The sequence below is a fragment of the Micrasema longulum genome, unplaced genomic scaffold (assembly GCF_059751315.1).
Source record: "Micrasema longulum isolate JH-2025_06_02 unplaced genomic scaffold, ASM5975131v1 h1tg000597l, whole genome shotgun sequence".
Classification (NCBI taxonomy): Eukaryota; Metazoa; Arthropoda; class Insecta; order Trichoptera; family Brachycentridae; genus Micrasema; species Micrasema longulum.
Window position 1 is genome coordinate 296,681 of NW_028277793.1, and position 19,301 is coordinate 315,981.

At 32.7% G+C, this 19,301-nt stretch overlaps 1 protein-coding gene across 1 annotated transcript in view; it reads right to left on the bottom strand.

Annotated features, from left to right (window-relative positions):
• LOC148280263 (uncharacterized) overlaps window positions 1-19,301 on the bottom strand; it is a 105,870-nt gene that overhangs the window by 55,026 nt on the left and 31,543 nt on the right. The gene's annotated exons all lie outside the window — the stretch shown is intronic.

A 19,301-nucleotide genomic window follows, 5' to 3' on the forward strand; every position in this document is an offset into this window, starting at 1 on the left:
CAACAGAGGTCAGACCTTCGACGCGAAGATGATGAGAAGCTTAATTGGTTTATAATGCTCAATTTCTAGTACTAAAATCACTGCTTCGTCACGTGACCCCGTGACCATGTAGTGTTTGTTAAAAATAATAATCATACAATTATAACAACTAAAGATTATCACGCTGTTTTCCCAAAAAGGGGGGTAAATACCACTGGCGGCCCCCTGAACAAAAACCTCTGCAGTGCATTTCTTTACAATTTCGTGACTTTAGTTCGTTTGTGTCCAACATACCGTTTTTAACGAAACTGAGTTATGTGCAGAGGAGTTCTGAGAAAGACTTTATTTATTAAATTTACATGAAAAAAATCCTTGTTTTAAATTGTTAAAGGATTTTTAAACGAATTTTGTCGAAAGTTGTGGTCATTATTTATGCCCATTTCGTAAAAAAACTTTTAAGCTCTATTTCTGCAGATTTGTGTTTCGGTCTGTTGAATAAAAACGAACTGAGGCGACGTTCTGTCAACTTGTGTATAAATTGTAAAAATATTATAAGTCTGACATGGTATAGGATCGATAATAACATGACAGCTCATAGGTACTCTTTTCTACGAACTAAAATTATACGCATATTGTTCGTAACTAAATTAACTAAATTCATACTAATATTATGTCATTATGCATGTTCAAAGTTACGTTACAAACGAACTCAGTACTTCAAATCTGCGCATGCGTTGGCTATGCCCGGAGTATGTATATTGTCTTCTCTTTCTAACGCACGATTGGCCGTAATGAAGCGTAGTCTATCTCGCTCAAATCACGGTTTTAGCAAATATGGTGTTCTTTATACAAATAATGAGATATTGTAATACACAGAATACACATGGTGACGATTGCGCATGCGTAAAAAAGATTAGAAAATCGTCCGCCAGAGTCGATCTCGCTAGATCTTTTGGCGTTAGTATCAAACGTAATGTTGTACACGTTTAATGTTGCAACGAATCCCTGTTTCTTTGTATTGTGTATTTTTAGTATCAATTACTTATTTATTTACACGTGTTTTTACTTGGCAGTGCACTACACTTATGCCCATACTAAGGAACCGCCTTTGGTAAATTTGTTAGAACGTCACACTATTCCATCTTTACGCAGGGTACAATTAATATTTAGACTTCTTTACTTGCACGCTTAATATTTAAAGTTTGCACATTATGTATATTTTATGTATACTTTGATTGGATCGTGGCTTGATTCGCTAATAAGGCCTTCTGATTACGTGCTTTATGCACGATGGTGAAAATTTGAATGGAAACAATATTATACTGACGTATTAGGTAGGTACATGCTTACAATAAAATTAATTCACAAAAAAACACATTAATTTTTATGTTACTTACATGAACTTTTGTATTTAATCAATACACCACGATTTTTTTATTTAACCCAAATTCACAGGTAAAGTAAAAATTCTACTAAGAATTTCGCGTAATCTTTTTATGTAGTTTCTGTCAAATTAAATTATTACAATAATGACAAACAATGAAGATTCAATGGGCAAATAAATCTTATGCAAATTACGTAATATGTAAATAACTACGTAAGCCTTTCTGAATACAGTTATACAAATTTTCTGTCTTCAACATTTCGGGGTGCGATAATTTTATCTCTCCTTTCTTAATTATTGAAGTTAAGAGTAAGCGAGACATCTTTATTTTTTTCAGTTCTGTATACTGAACGCGCCGAGGACACATAACCGCAAAGCCATTCCCCAAACACGAATGAAAGCTGCGCTTCGGGTCGTTACCGTCATTCTCCTTTCAGCATCCAAACGTGCATAGGACACCGGATTGGTACACTAAATGTAGCGTATCTTAATAATCTATTACATGGAGGTAAAGTGCTTAGTCTAACACTTCAACTGACGCTGTATACACAATGAAATCATGCAGTTTAAACAACGCTCAAAGTTTAAATTCAAATTTCATGTCCACGCCGCCAGGAACCAAATTCACGACTGCAAAAATGGTAGGCAAAGACAACAACCACTACATAACGAGGTGGACTTATATCCACTCGATTTCTTTTTTCAGGATTTTTACCTGAGAGTAGCCATAGAGTCGAAAACACTCGTCCGGGGTTCTGGTTCTATTGCTCAGACAGAACTGTATTCTTCACCTTTCTGGACACAGATAAAAGCTTCTACAACGCTTCTTGTTCTTGTAGGTACTTAATGCATAATAAATACAGTAGAACTCCATTTATCCGAACTTTAGTCATCTGGATATTTGGAAATCATTTTATCAGGAAATAAACAGTAAAGCAGATGTCATAATAACAAATAAAATGCTCGTAAAAGAGTTTTCGTCAAAGCAATTGACATTGCTGGACATGTTTAAGTCAGTTTTTAATGTGATTCCAATTCACTGTATTATTTCAAAAGCAATTAAGAGGTTATCTTACAGTCAATTTTGTGTTTTCTTTTAAAACATTGCCTTTATTTAATGTTTAATCCAATCTTCTGGATTTATACATATCCGCACTCGTGAATCCGAATAAGTGGAGTTTTACACGTTACAATTGAAATTTTATATTGGTAGCAAATTTTAAGAAACAAATGAAAGAAAATTAAATACCTACAGGTATTCATACGTTGATGTTAGCCTTACATTTTCTTCACGTTCCATTTCCTTTACAATTGATTGAGTCGTGAGAAGCGGGAATATTGGGCAAGAAAAGTAGAAAACTGGTGATATTCTATAAGTGGAATATAAAGTCAGTGTGGAGGGCGCGGGCGGTGACGGGGTTGCCATATGTCACCAGGGTAGGTGCGACAGGGGAGGAGTGATACGAAAAGGAAGGGAGATATTCAGGCTCGCACACCACAGCAACTTTCTTCGTAGAAAGTTTCAAATTACTCGCTGCTTTTCCACGCCGAGCTTACCCTGTCTGCATTCTAATAAGCCAAAAGATTCTGATATCTTTGGACCTCACTATTTGAACACATCTCAAATTTGATCAAGATTTCAAAATGTATAAGTCATTCAAGTTAAATTGCTGAATTTAGATTAAATATCTTATAAAGGCTTCATGAAGACAATATAATATATATTAATCATAATTTTATAAAGGTGAGTTATACCTCTGTTTGGGTAGGTGCGTATTATAATTTTACGATACCATTATGCATCTGCCATTTTTTAACATTGACAAGTATTGATATTATGGAACTACGTCTTATTGAACAATCAATCGTGAATATTTTAGTAAACAGGAAAAAAATCACTTTCGTGACACCAGGAATAAAAGTAAACTTAAAATTCTATTAGCAAAAAACACATTCATTCAAAGAGGACTCATATGCAATATATGCATGGCTGTTAAAATATGGAATTGGTTACCAAAAATGATAAAGAAAGATAGGCGCCGTGGCATCACGCGTCTTAGTAAGACGGCTAATTGTAAAACTGACGTCACTGGTTTGATCCCCACCAGTTGCAAAAAACAAATTTAATATGTACTTTTTATAACTTCCTTCTATATCTCCTCTTTTTCACCTGCCAAAAATCTTTTAAAGTGGATGCTTATTGGGTTATTCCGTTTTAAAAAATATAGAAAATTTGTATCAGTGTTTACAATAGTGTGCAATCAATATTCTGTGACTATAAACAGGAACTAATGATGGTTCAAGTTGCAATCCTATCTCGAGATCACAACCTAACACTGGTTGTTTGAAAGAACTATGGAATTTCTTATGGATCACATATTATGTTCCGCTTATTATATCCGAGAAATAGATACCTTACAGATAATGTACGACAAAGTAACACCAAATTATAAAGCATTGTTTACGGTAATCTAATCTCCCATTTATATGAACACGATCATTAGTCGAGAAGCTATCTCTTTTTTTCACGAGCTGCTGGTTTTGATCATTTGTGAAATAAATGGCGGTGCGAGCATTTTTATTATAAAGTACGAATGATACATTTGTACCATATTTAGCTTGTCCGTTCCGGCACAAAGATGGCGCTGTCAGCGCGGAAGTAGGCGGACCTGGCGCGCCCTTCCGGAAATTACCTTCTTAATTGCAAATTAATGACACATCAAACCAAACTCGATTATCAAATACTTTTTTATAGTTACATGGTTCTCACACGTAGGAGATACCTCGAGTCGTTAAATAGTCATACAAAGAACAAAACGCTCGAAGCAGTTCACTTAAACTAGGATCTGCAGAAAGATGGCAGGCAGATAATCCAAATTTAACGAAGGAATTGTTAGAATGAGAAATATAGAAAAAAATCATTTTTTAACAGTACGGAATGAAAATTCTGAACGGCGCTCGTGGGGAAATGGTTGATGCTTACTAGACTTCCACTGAAACCGACACGGAAGACAAACACAATAATGTGACAAAGTTGCACTAGTTCCGGGAACATTTCACTTCTTCTTCCCAGAATCCCGAGAGATAATGACCGACAGACGCTAGAAGAACAGCGCGAATAGTTCTGTGTTGATTTATGGTTCTCGGAAGAGCGTGTTGACTACTCAAACCATCAAAACTGACATCCTGGGTGAAGTGAAAGCGTTGTTTCGCGAACTCTGCATATTTTCTCTGTTTTGTCTCGCTTATGAAGGTTTACCGTTCCTGCGAATAGTTTTACGACTTGTTTAAGATGAGCAGAGTTATGACCGTTTTCAGAAACGTTGACAAAGACGAGTCCCGCGTTATCTTAAAATCTCAATTACGCAATTAGCCCTCGTCTTGTATCTGGTAGCATCGTGTGTCGACTTGAGAAAATTATCTGTCTATAATCTTCGGTAGTTGTCGCTTTAATTTGTGTAAAAACCAGCTCAGTTTTTATGACGTGACGAAATGGCCGAAACGCGTCCCGACGCGGGCATCTCGGCGTTAGAAAACGTTACGTTTTCACGAGCGAGTTTCCCGCCCTAAATTTACTTTGTGTCAAATTTTCGCTAGCGAGTCCTCGGGTTGGGGAGGCAGGCACTCGGCTTATTACACGACGTTGGAATTTGTTATTCGGCTGTCGTAACCCGCTCCCTGTAATTTGACGTTAACAGAGAGTAAACTGTAGCCGCGGAAGTTCGCGGATGCCTTTAATATTTGATTGTCGGCGCGGTATGATGCGAAGGCTGACACCGTTTCCCGCCTTGACGTATTTCCAGGATTTGCATAATATGCTAACCGAGAATGTTCTAATGAAAATCTCAGAGCTGTTCGGGACACTTTGTGGGGAGCCGAGAATTGAATATCTCTTTTAATTGTCAACTTCGTTTCATAAAATCGTTTTCATAATTTTATTGAACTTTTTAAATAACTTACTTATTATTACTCTTCTTTCCATCCCCCTTTTAAAAGTTAATCGTCTGAATAAAATAAATTGTTTTAATAGGTGCTTAAAACTGAACAAACAAGAACAGAGATAACCAGACATTTTAATGTATGTATTGGTTAATTTTGGACACCATTTTAGACGCATACAATTAATTTCAGAGACATTCAAATACGTTGAAAAAACCTAACTAAAAAAATAGTTTTGTTCGAAAATTTACACACTCACTAAAATCTTTTTAGATTGAATTAAAAAACCAATAAGTTTCAACTAAATTATCATAATTTTAAAAAATATTTTTTTTTATTTTTCTTATAAAAACAAATAAGAATTTATACAACGATTTCAATATGTCGGTAGAAATATAAAATGTGTCTCAACTACATTTAGAGGACAACTTTTATTATTATATAAGTACTTGTTTTATTGTATCAGTGCTATTATTGTACATGTTAGGGTGGGTGGGGATGTGTGTATATTTGGTATAGTGAAGATGGGAAATTAAGATGAACTAATCAAATTGATCATATAAAAAATAAATTGAAAAAGCAAATTTACTTTTTTAAAACTATAAGAAATATAATAAGCCTACAAGAACTTGTAAAAATATATTACGCAATAACTCAATCAGTTTTAGAATATAAGATAATTGGATGGGGATGTGCAAATAACACACTGATCAAGCAAATAATAATTGCACAAAAAGCTTTAATAAAAATTATCTTAAGAGTCCCAATCAGAACTAGCTCCCTGGGTATATTTGAAAATCTTAATGTAAAATCTATTAAACAACTTTATGTAAAAGCTTTGTTCCATACGCACGTAAACATTATTAACTACCCAACGTTAAAAATACAAAAGTTACTAGATACTTCACCCTGATGCTGCAAAAAAATAAAAAAACAAATACAATATTTGGTTAAAGAAGATTGGCCTACTACTCGGTTAAAGTGTACAATCTACTTCCATTATCTATAAAGACAATTATTAAGTTCTCACAATATAAAATTGCTGTTGAGAAATGGATAGTGGAGGTGGGTTGCGCACAGATCGATGAGAGGATCAGGCCAAATAGGTAAAATGTGTGTACTGTTAATGAAATTTGTTCTATTGGTCTATTTAAATTGGTTTTGTTTTTTATGATTATTTTAGTTTTTTAGTGTTTATTATGTCAATGATAATTAGGTTAATTGGATTAATTACGTTTTTTTTATTGTTATTATTATGTTAACTTTGTTAAATAGGTAATCTTAGGCATGTTTCACATTTTGTAAAATGTTTCTCTCGGCACGGGACACCCCCTACCCCAGTGAGGGAACATTATTCTGTATAAAAAAAAAGAATACATACATTGTGAACGTATAAATTAATAAATAAATGGGTTGAGTATTGTATGTATGTGACGATGTGTGGTGAATATAAGTGGACTTATTAAAAAATGATTCTCATAAAATTTCTGATTTTTTTTCAAACCTTAATGAGGAAAGCTAACAACCACCTTATCGATCGATGTAAAATTGCTAGGAACGCTCCGGTCTAAAATCCAAATTTAAAAATATGTAAAACATTTAAAAAGTAATACATATACGCAAGTACTCATATACACACAAACATATGATTACATGTATGTATGTATAATATGAACATATTTAGGATGATTATTTTAGAACATCAATAGTAAAGTTATTTGTTCATGTAAAAATTAAATAAAATAGTTAAATATAAAAAAATATCTCATGTTCATAAATTAGAATATTTACATTTCTTTGCTTTAAGTATAATATAATTATTTTCTAAAATACTAATTCCAGAAACAATAGACAATCCAATACGTTATAACAAAGTATGAATATAGATCCAATAAAATCACAAAAATGGATTTAATCTATCATTTTGGCATTCAATTTTTATGCAGTTATTTTTTACCTTTTCAATGAAACAAGTCAGTTACTCGACACGTTGATAATGACCACTCCACCAACAGTGTAGCAGAACAGAGGTAATATTCGGTTATTTGACAGGAAACATCTCTACCCCTTCCTCTACTCCTGCCATCCCCACCGCCACCTCGTGAAAGGCAACCGTAACACTACCGTCACAACATATCACAGTTCAACGCGATTTTCAGTGTGAAACTTTACACGTGACTGACTGAAACGAAAACGAAAATTCAGGAGCCAGGCAAATTTTCCGCGGCGTTTATGCACAAAAAGCGGAAAAGGATTTTTGGTACACTCCAATACTATTTTTGGCAACATGTATTAGCAACTAGTGTCAATCAAAAACTTTATCGACTAACGCAGACGTCGACAGTTAGACATGATTTTTTACCCTTTAAAATTATTTTACAATTGTATATTTCACGTGATCGGCGCGTTCGCTTACCATGCAAAAGGACTCGGGTTCAATTCCAGACATGGTTGACATGAAATATTTAATTAAAAAGGTATTCTTACGATATAATATTTCATAGTTCCTGTACTGGTACCTGAATCGTAAGACTAATCATCTTACCTTAATATAACAAAACTGATATGCACATTTTGGTACGGAATTGGAATGATGGTGATGTTTTACACTAGAACATTAGCACATTACAACAGAGAAAAAAAACATTTTAGAGTAAAGGAATAAGGTTTTTAGGGTTTTTGGACAGATCTAGCTCCTATTAACGTCGTAGAGTGTGTGTAATAATCATTACTAAAATCTAAGGAATAATATTATATTAAGAAAAGTTAGACCCCATTTCCTCTTAACAAATATGATCAAGATACGTTGAAATTCAAGTGCTCTATGCACCACTGGATGCAGATAAAGGGATGATAATTAAATCAACCATTTCATATCTCGTTTATTAGTGAATTTTACGTTAGAATTATTAATAATAAGCTTACGTGGCGAGAATACAGCATTAATATTTGTCTTTAGTCTAGAAATATTTATCAAACTAGCTCTTAACAATATATTTAATGTCTATTCGCTTTCCACGGCACATATTTTGCTCGCTGACATGAGAATAAATTATTTCATCCGCCATTCGAAATACACCCACGAGGTGTTTGCTTTCTGGCAGTAAATAAAACCCAATGTTTATATTATTTTTTTTCCCGTTAGGTAAGATACTGAAAAAGTTCAGTTAATGTAAGTAAACAATTGTACATAAACACTTACCGACATTTCCATGTCTGCCGGTTTCGAGATAATAATATATTGATTGAGTTATAAAAATAGTATTTTCAAAGAGACGAAACAATACCGAAATCAGACAAAATAGATAATATTTAGAACAAATAATGTTGTTTACTAGTTATTTTTCCTGTATTAGCTTTTCGTAACCGAACAAAAGTGCTTAGTGCATCGCTAGCCAAATCTAAACAAAACTCAAAGAATCCCTGTTTTACCAAACTGTAAGAAAAGCTGGATGCACAAAGTCGAATAAAACAAGTGCTGCATCTCTGTCACATGATATAAAGAGTGAAGGAGATGTGGTGTTATACAGAGATCCCTCTTTTTCGATTATGTAGTACTTTTTTGGGTTGAACCATGAAGAGAAGTGGGGTAAAAACGTGCAACAACTTTATGGGTGACACCAGCAGTTTGTTTAAGATGAAAGTTCAACCCGAGAGATTAAAATATAATTTATGTTTACGCCAAATGGGGGAGAAAATGTTTATTTTGCGTTTTTCCGCAGTTTAGGATTTTCACAAAGCTCTGAGAACTTGGTCATAATTTTTATGGGAAAATTCATGTAAACGGTTGCTACCACAACAACCACTCGTATTTTGTTAACCTAAATGAAGCAATCTTTTATTATTACTGGTTGTCTAAAAATATTGAATGGTATCAGCGATGACGTGGGTACTATAAAACTATTAAAGAGTACGTAAAATTAATGTTTTATTTTAAAAATATTTTTCGAATGCTCACATTTTATTATTTCCCTTTTATTTTTCGGAAATAATAATTTATTTATTTTACAGAAACAAACAGTGAAGTTTCTAAATAAAAATCATACATATTAAATGTGGTACAACAAAAGGGTGTGTTTATGTGTATTTGTATAAGAGTAAGTGTCTAGGTGTGAGGGTGTGTATTTATGTGGGAGTAAGTGTTCAGGTGTGTGTAAGTGTGAGCATCATTAATAGTAAGTGGGATCGTATCGCAACCAGAAAGAATAGGTGTTACTTTATTTTTAAATAAATTAAGGGGCGTGTTAAATATATCAATATATGAAAAAAAAAGCATTGTAGTTAGAGCAAGATCGATAGAGGAAAAAGTGTTTTCCATAGTTAGTACTAAAGACTGGCATATGGAATAAATACTTATTTCTTGTCACGCGAAAGGGAGTATTAAGATTGTTTTTGGAGATTTGGTTATAGAGAGATTTGGTTATAACTTTATTATTTAATAATTTAAAGAAATAGCATAACTCAAATAAAGGCGTCTATTTTCAAAGTTAAAAAATATGGATGTTCAAACATAGGCAAAATGGTAAATATTACACAGTGTCTAAAGTGTCCACTTAAACAAGCCAATTTATAAGCCCTGTAAACGCCTAGACTTCTATATTCCCTTCTTTAAAAATGTTCTCCATCTCAGTTGTACTTTGTTAATCTTAATGATTCCCTTGGGGGTGAAATCCGGTCTTTTTGTCTACAAACATTTGGACAGGCCTAAAATATTGTAAAACTACTCGTACGTTTAATAACATTTTAACGTAAATAACGAAACAGTGTTATTTTTTTCAACAATTTGCGTTTTACAGACTTATCTAGATTAAACATTCAATTTGTCTTAAACTAGATTACATTGAGTGAATTTTCGTAGTTTCAAACACGACACTAAGGTACTGCTTTGAAAGGTGGAATGTTCGGAATACTTGTCAGGAACAAGGAACTTGAGACACAAATGCAATAAAAGTGGACTTTTATTGCACTTACAGCGAACGTGTAACGTGTACCGAGACGGAGTTTGTTCCGGAGTGGTGTAATGTTGCCGCTGATAGATTTGCTAAAAGACGCCGCTGGGGCGCGAGGCGCTGCCGCCTGCCGTCTCGGTCGGCGGCGGCGGCAGCGGCGGCAGCGGCGTCCCTTCCCATTCCTACTCCTCTAATGATCTCACATGTCTGCGTGTTGTGTTCCCGCTCGAAATGTCACCGGAATGAAGATGTACCGCTTCTCGCAGCTGCACTGAAAGGAGCATATTAATGCTGCCTCGCTATACAGACACAATATGCGGAGGTAGATATCTAGACGCCGACACGAGCTTCTATCCGGGTCGGCGTCGTGAGTTTAATAATTCTTCAACATTTGTAAAATTTCTTAATTTTTTTCACAACTCTTTAATTTTTTATACTGGAATCCATAGAAATAATTTCGGTATTCGCTCTGCCTTGCCTAGAATTCTTAGGTCTGCCATTAAATGGGAAGATTGTGAAATGTAATAGATGGACAGAGTAGTGTTCTTATATATAAAACGATCATATGTCTACACATAAATTACTGATCTTTATTATTTTGTTATGTTATGAAGAATAAATTAAAAATATACAAAATCTTCAAAATAAGACGATATGGAATATACTCAAAAGAAATATATATTTTAATGTAGAAAGAATGCACAAAGAAATTTGCTTGCTCACAGTAAAGCAGCAAATTAAATATAATGTGGCAATTTTTATACATAAAATAATTAAGGGGATGAATAAAATAAAAACAATAATAAAATTTAACCAATAATGTCATACATATGAAACAAGGAATGAAAAAAATATAAGATTACCAATGAGGAAAAAAACAGAATCTGAAAACTCATTGTACAAGGGATTGAAGCTGTACAATGAGTTACCTGAAGGAATAAAGGAGATAGAAAAGATCTAAATATTATAAATTAAGTGAAAAAAAATGTTATTTAGATTTTTTTTTTTAAATTATAATATTATTAAAAGTTATTATTAGTTCTTAAGATGTTATGAACTAACTTAATAAAGCATAAATAAATATAGTCTTGATTTCTTTGACATCAAGAGGTCTTTTTTAATGTAATCACTGATTCAAATTAAACTGTAACCATCCATCTGCCTCTTCTATTCTCGTCTAGTCCAATTCCCTGTCTTCCTTTAACTTATATCCATTGTTTTTTTTCATAGTTTTGTGCTTTATACTATACTCGTATAATATCATGTTTTTTTTTCTATCGTTTAATATAATGTATATTTACCTCATAAATGTGCACTGGGCGTATATGTAAATGAATAAACAATATATTATATTTTGAGAATTCGCGTTTTGACAAATGAAAAAGGATTATCTTTTTTGAAACCTTACCAAAATCTGATTTACGTACTTAATCAAGTTTTTTATCGCTCTTTTGTAAGATTACATTAAAAAAATATTTAAATAGGTGAAAACTCAATCTATCCCTTCTGATCTATCCAGTATAAATACTAGAAGTCTCGTAATTAGTAGATATCAATTTCGGAGAAGCTAGGTTAAATGGAAAACACAATTTTTAATGATTTCGATCTAAAATAAGTTTAAAAAAAATCATATTGTTAATTGAATCGGCATTAACTTCGTTACACTTCATTATAAATTATTATAAAAAAATAAAAATATTGGTGTTACACAATATTAATAGTTCGAAGTAAAATAAACAAAACTTCAATCGGTTAAATCTCTAACCTTCTCCAGAATAATTCAAGAAGATTTCTTTAAAAAAAAGAAATATCAGCTTTCTTATAACTTACCCAAATATTTCAATGTTGGTGGTCATTTTCAACAAGTTGTAAATAACTCACTATAAGAATATGGAAATCAAGTTGGGGTAGAGTGGGGTTCGAACCTAGGACCTTTGATTCGTGAGTCCGCAACACTAGTCACGGGACCACAATCCAATTTTATTCAATACCCATAGCCACTTAGGAAATGTTAGGTTAAGTAGGTGTCAGAGTTTTTATGAATATAAAGTAAAATATGTAGTGTTTATAAGATGAGCTCTTATTATATAATTCGAAGAAATTTTTGTAAAAGCATTGACATCTGCAGTTTTCCAGTGTGATTTTTTACTTTAAAACTTATAAATAAAGTTAAATAGAAAATGAACTTGAATTAATCAAATACGAAATCGAACCCTAAAATATTTTGATCAGCGTAGATTAAGAAAGCATATAAAAAGTACTGAAATAATACATTATAGTAAATGTTATATGTTAATTATTAATTAATGTATTTGATGTTTATGTATCTCAACAAAAATACTTTTAACTTAGCCGTTAACAAAATTATTAAAAAATAGCAAATATATTGAATAAACGCTGTTCTGCATAGCTAAAAGTAGAATATATACCTTTTTATCAATGGCATAGTATCTGTACTTTTTTAAGTCGTTAAAAATCTTCTAATTAAGTGAAAAATGTTAAAACACAGATCCAAACAACCAGTATTGCATGTGGTCATTGAATAATGAGTGATCATATTAACATTAATTTTAATAAACTCGGCAAAATGAGTACCATTGAAACAGCATCGTAAAGTGTCTTGATACGATCAATACTTTCGGCGCATAATTCGACATTAACACAAAATTAAAGGCCGCGCGCGTTTTCAATCCGCCATTTGCAATCGCCAAACGCGTTCGCGGCATTTTATTGCGTCCCGGAATAATTGCAGTTGGCAACTCTCGCGACTAATGAAGTGTCCGAGTGAAAAAGGATGCGCGCGCAGCGGAATGGCCGCTAAATTTTCGCGACTTTTAATCACCCACCTAACCTGCAGAGGGCGATTGATGAAGCCGGAGTTTCAGCGGATAATGATGGCGGGAATTACGCTAAAGTCCGATCTTCACTTTGGATTAACGAATGCAATTGAAGAAGCCGCGATTTCCGCGTAAAAGCCGCCATTTTTTTAATAGTACCATGTATTTTTAAGGAAGTATCAACACCTAAAATAAGCATTTTTAGGTTAGGATTAGGATTAGGTGAGGAAAGGTAATGATGATGATGATGATGATGAAACTCTGAACTACCGAACGTGGACCTTACTTAGGGGACGCACAGGAGTTGGCCGTTAACAGATAAGTTCGGAGACAATTTGTCAACTCCATAAGCTCGTTCTATGAAGCAGACCAAGAATATGTTAACCAGACTTGCTCTAAGTAAGAACCTAGTAAGAACAATAGGTATAATATTTTTTAAAAATTAAATTCTGAAAGAAATTGTTGATACAGTCATTAATATATTAAGTATCTAATATTGAAGAATTTTAAGTAAAAAATAATGCATCTATAGACTTATAATATACCAGAAGACGCGAAGAATCATGTTTGCATACATCGCACTGTGTCCAAAAGTCAGACATCCCGCCTGAGCGCATGCGTGAAGTGGCCGCGTAATGTTACCAAAACCGCGAACAATAATAATAGCACGCGAATAAGATAATTTTGTGTAATGTTATGTTATGTTCTACCACAAAAAAATATTTTACTCACCGAACTATAAAAAAACAGATACTTTTATTAGGCAAACGTAAAAAATAATAATAAAATAATCATTTAGTAATATGGTAAATTAATACCGTTTAATATTATACTAAGGTTTATTACTAGAAAGCCGGGTAAAAAATCGACTACCTTTGCAATACTAACAAAATGTCTACCTTGTTTTATTAAACAATCTGACAGGCGGTAAAATAATCGAATTCTCAAACAACATTATTTGTGAATTCGCCACTGCAGTGTTAAGACATTTACAAACTACACAACACGGCATAATTGAATTTGAATCGGCAGTTGCGTACTAAGCGACGTCAACAGAGTAAATAATAGCCAAAACGTAAAATTACTCATTTATGAGTAGTTTGATCGGGTTCAGTTTAATGCGCGTACGCGATTCCTGACTTTTATGATTCTATAATAATGATAAATGTACCCATCTACGCTCTTCATCACTCTAATAATTTCCCTAACCACATCTAGTGGTGCATAGACCAGGCCATTGGCAGTCTAATTGCAGCATATCTAAATATTCTTTGCTACACGAAAGGTAAACTGATCACTCATATGCTTCAGGTCCCAGTCTATAATCATTGAAATATTGCTGTGTAGAATCATCAGTGGCAGTAATCGAACCCAGGACGTCATGAATCGTAGGTGAACGCAACAACCACTTTTTTTCCTAAGAGTAGCCATTAAGTCTATTATCTGCCCGGATATAAAATAAATCTACGCTACTCAAAATAAATTTGATATAAAATAAGAATTTTAATAATTTTATCTAACCAAAAATTGCTTTAAGATGTTTTTGTTGATATTTTGTTGATATAATTTTTGGTTTTGACAGTATTTTCGTGTTTGTAAAACTGTTTTTAGTACAAAAAACTTCATAGTCAATTTGGATTATGTCTCGGTAGAAAACTTTACCTAAAAGTTGGATTTTGTGTCGGTACTAATTCCGTCTGCACCGGGCTTTACTTTCTAAAACCACGGGAAAGTTTTCCGACCTCTACATTAGAATTTCAACACAGTCCAAGTATAGTGTGACTATCATACAGCATTATCAATTAGATACATTTCAATTAAAAGCAGAAAATAATGAATCGATCGTTTGATGGCAAATTTAAAACACACTAAATATGTTGTTTTAAAGATAGGATGGATACCTTATTATATATTATCGTTCATTAGTAGGACATTTCCAAATAAAAAATAGTCACCTAAATCATATTGTTTAAATGTAACTAAATTTATTATTTGATCAAATTATGTTGGGTGATATATTTTTTTTATTTATTATGACTGTGGCTCGTAATGAGCAACGAATGAATATAATAATGTCAGGAGCAACTCTGAAAAACGCGAAAGAGTTTGTGAACCTTGGAAGCAGGATCACCTGGGATGGGAGAACAAAAAGAGAAGTCGACTGCCGCATACACCAAGCTAGGCTTGCGTTTAACAAAAAATCAAAGATTTTTGCACGACATCATAGAGGGAATGGCTGAGGGGACAAATTATAGAGGGCGCCCCGGCGGGAATATTTGGAGCAAGTGTGCGAAGATTTAAACTGCGCCTTATATACTATATATTATACTAATTTCTACAATTTAATACTCATTAGTAAATAGACATTTCTTATAGACATCGTTTTGTGCTTTATTTTAACACAAAACATAACTCGGACGAAAAATCTAATGATATTAAATTAAACGCTTGTGTACAAAAAATGTGATTCTCAGTTGATTAAGCCATTACTAATGATTATTGATTTGCTCGTCGTTAATTGGACAAATTGCAGCGTATTTTTATGGTGAACGCAAAATGAAAAATCAAACCCACGAAATAACTTTCACGGAAGCTTTTCACGAAACAGACTGATTTTTAAATAATCTGAAATATTCCTTATTTGTTTTATCATAAAGTACATAATTGCACATTCAATATATGATATTTATGAATAATTAATTAATTAATTTTTTCCATTATTTTTCGTTTGTAAGAACATATCTAAACAATGAAAAAAATCCGCTCTTGTTGCTTTTTGGCAGGACAAATAGCTTTACGGTAAAATTATTAATGTTTACATCTATATTTAGTCTTGCAAAAAAAACAAATGTAAATTATTCTCCATATTTTTTTATTTAGAATCGTGGAAAGCGTTTTTCTTTTCTAGCACTCATTTAATTTTGTTGTTTATATTGTGGAATTAAAGTTTTATTGAATATTTTTTTTTAATGAGTTTGTAATAAAAAAGATTGATTTTGCTGCCGTATTTTTTTTCCATAACAATTACTTCTCTTTGTATAAAAAAACGTACTGAAAATTCATAAAAAAAATTCGGATGAATATTACTAAGTCATTTTTTATTTGCTAAAAGAAAATCCATGATGTATTAGTTATGACGCTCCTTGTCAAAGCGTGTAATAATTTAAATGTTAAATAGGCTCACATTGGGGCAAGCTGTTATCATCCCTTTGGTATTACATCAGCAAACATATTAACCGAACATAATCTCACAAACAATAAAAATATTTGGAGAATGAATTATCAAGGGAGGAATGATAAATCGTTACTTCTCTCGTAGTATTAGGGGTGAGGGATGAGAGGTATCAAGTGAAATATTTAACCAAGAAAATAATTCAACTGAACTATGGAATTATTAAAAAATATGAGTGTGTACCTTTTAAAAAAAAAGCGCAATTAAAAATGAATATTGTCGGCCTCGTTTGCCTACCATGCAAGAGGCCTTAGGTTCAATTCCTGACATGGTTGATATGAAATATTTATTTCAAAGGGTGTTTCACACGGGAATACTTCATAGTCTCTGTCTGGTACCTGAAGCTTAATACTGATCACCTTACCTTCATGTAACAAAAATGATCAAGATACGCTGCAATTGGTGTGCCAGCGCAGTGCCCTATGCACCTTTAGGTACATATTTTTATTATTTATTAACAAAATTCATTATAAAATATGGATTATGGAATGGATAAGTTAAAATAAATAACTCAGTGCACTAACACTTATTTATTAGACTAATTAGCGCTTTCACTCTCTAACTGCCGTCTTCAGACTGATAAACATTGAAATTAGAAAAATGATTTTTTAAATTCAAAAGCGATAAAAAAATATTTCTGTGTAAAAGAAAGGGACAATGTTAAGCGTTGTATTTACCAGTTTAAAGATGCTCGTTAGGGAGTGAAAGCGCGAATCATATGTAAAATGATTTATAAACTATAAGTTATCACTTAAATGGTTTTTAAATGAGAATTTGATAATTTTGACTATCATTTAACGCTAAACTATTCGTAGTAACTTATATTTAATAGAGATAATATAGTTTTATCGACCACTACATGTACATTTAATAAGTTCTTACGAGAGTGTTAGTTCTAGCTAGTAGTACTTTGCGGATTATAAAAGACGATGTAAAAAAGGCAATAACTTATTAGAAAAGACAAACTTACATTTTCAATAAGCCCATCAATTTTTTAAACAAAAAAATCAGAAGATATTCTATTTATAATATATTCATATAACGTGCGAAATCCTTATTTTATAGTGTTATTTTATAGCTTAAAACTGACAATAAGTACATCAGTTCAAAATGGATATAAATACAAAATTTAGTAGGTTTATTAAAAACATAATAATAGGTTTATTAAAAACGACACGAATCATTTAAACCAGCCAATAACAAGTCATGAGCCCTGACCCTGAACGTCTATATTCCCTTCATAAAACTTTGAATGACAAAGTTCCACCTGACACGGACACCGTATTATTTAACACAAATTTTGAACATTTTACAAATTGTATCAAATAACTGGATGCAGTATGCTTTAACGCTTCCGAATTTCTTTAATATTCATTATTTCTATGTTAGAATGTATAAAAAGAATAAACACTTGCAAATTGAACTTTGCTCGATTGGTTGAATTAAATCTTAGCGTTTGAAGGCTTAGTGTCTTCGTCGGAATCTTGTTATCCCGAGGGGTCAAAATGTCAATTTTGATAACCTGAGGGGTAAAATCCAGCTTGGTCTTTGAATATTTAGAAATACTCATTTTCTGTACTCTTAATTTTCTTCATTCACCTTTTTCTAAATTCACCTATTTCTCAATTCTCCGGCGAATTTGTCGATGTGCTGCGGGAGGTACCTAAAGCAGTATTCACTGAATTTTCTGTCCTTAGTGAGACCACTGGCGCTGGCTCAGAATTCAATACAAAGTGGATTACGCTTAAACCGCGCCTAATTTGTCCAAATATCTCGGGCGGGCGCTATGACACTATCTGTCGCCTGCCCTGAAAATGGATGGTGCTCGGGGCTTAAGCCATTTAAAACGGACAGATTATCATAATAAAACGGTGCTTGGGGAGGAGATGAACTTAGGGCTGCCGCAAAATTTTATTTATTTTAATTCTTCTTGCAGTGCTTTATCAGGTCCCCCGACGTTGGCGATAACTACAGCAAAATCATATACGGGACAACTGCTTATTAAATGTACTCGCCATAGTGATTCCTGGGAAAAGATGACCAAAGTGGTTTCCCGTTGCCTTCTCTGAATTATTAGTTAGTAGTGATTTATTTTTTATTACAGATACAAAATTTTTAATAACTGACAAAAAACACGAATATGTGACAAAAGATTTTTCAATGTTTATTTTTGATATTTCATTTTATTTTATTTTAATCACCGATGTCTTACGGTTTAACCAAACATTTTAATTTTAGGCCAGTTTTTCAACTAGTAAAAAAAGCAGTTTCTAGAAAATAGAAGTCGGGTTATGGTCCTGTGGCTAATGTCTCGGACTCACGGATCAAAGGTCCGTGGTTCAAATCCCACTCTACCCTAACTTGATTCCCGTTTTCTAATAGTGAGTTATTTTCAAGTCGTTAAAAATGTTCCTCAAAATGAAATATTGGGGTAAATATAAGAACGCAAATATTTATTTAAAAAAAAACAGAAATTGCTATTCTCAAATTACTAGATACGAACCTCGAAAATCTGAATTTAAGTCTCCGACAACACCTCGAAATACAAAACCCTGATGAAAATAGCTAATTTTTTTTATACTTTAATTTGATAAAAAAATTGGTAACAGCTCCACTGGATTAATATAAGTTACACCGTCATACTAGTAATATTTTAATGCTTAAACTAATTTTATTTTAGTTTTAAATGTTGGAATGCCGTTTTTATTATTTGATTTGTTTTAAAAACAGACATAAAATTTTACACAATAAATAAATATTTTGGCAAAAGTACAAAAGCAAAAACAAAATGAAATCCATATCAAAAAGAGACAAACTGCTGTGCTTGGCGCGGTAACTATATATGTATATAAATTTATCAACTAATTTTTATTTTAAATACTTCGTGCAATAAATTTTGAACAAATAGTCAATAATGAATTTAAATGCAAAACTGCCAACAGTGAAGGAGAACATTTTGGATAAGGGGATTGCAGGGCTTA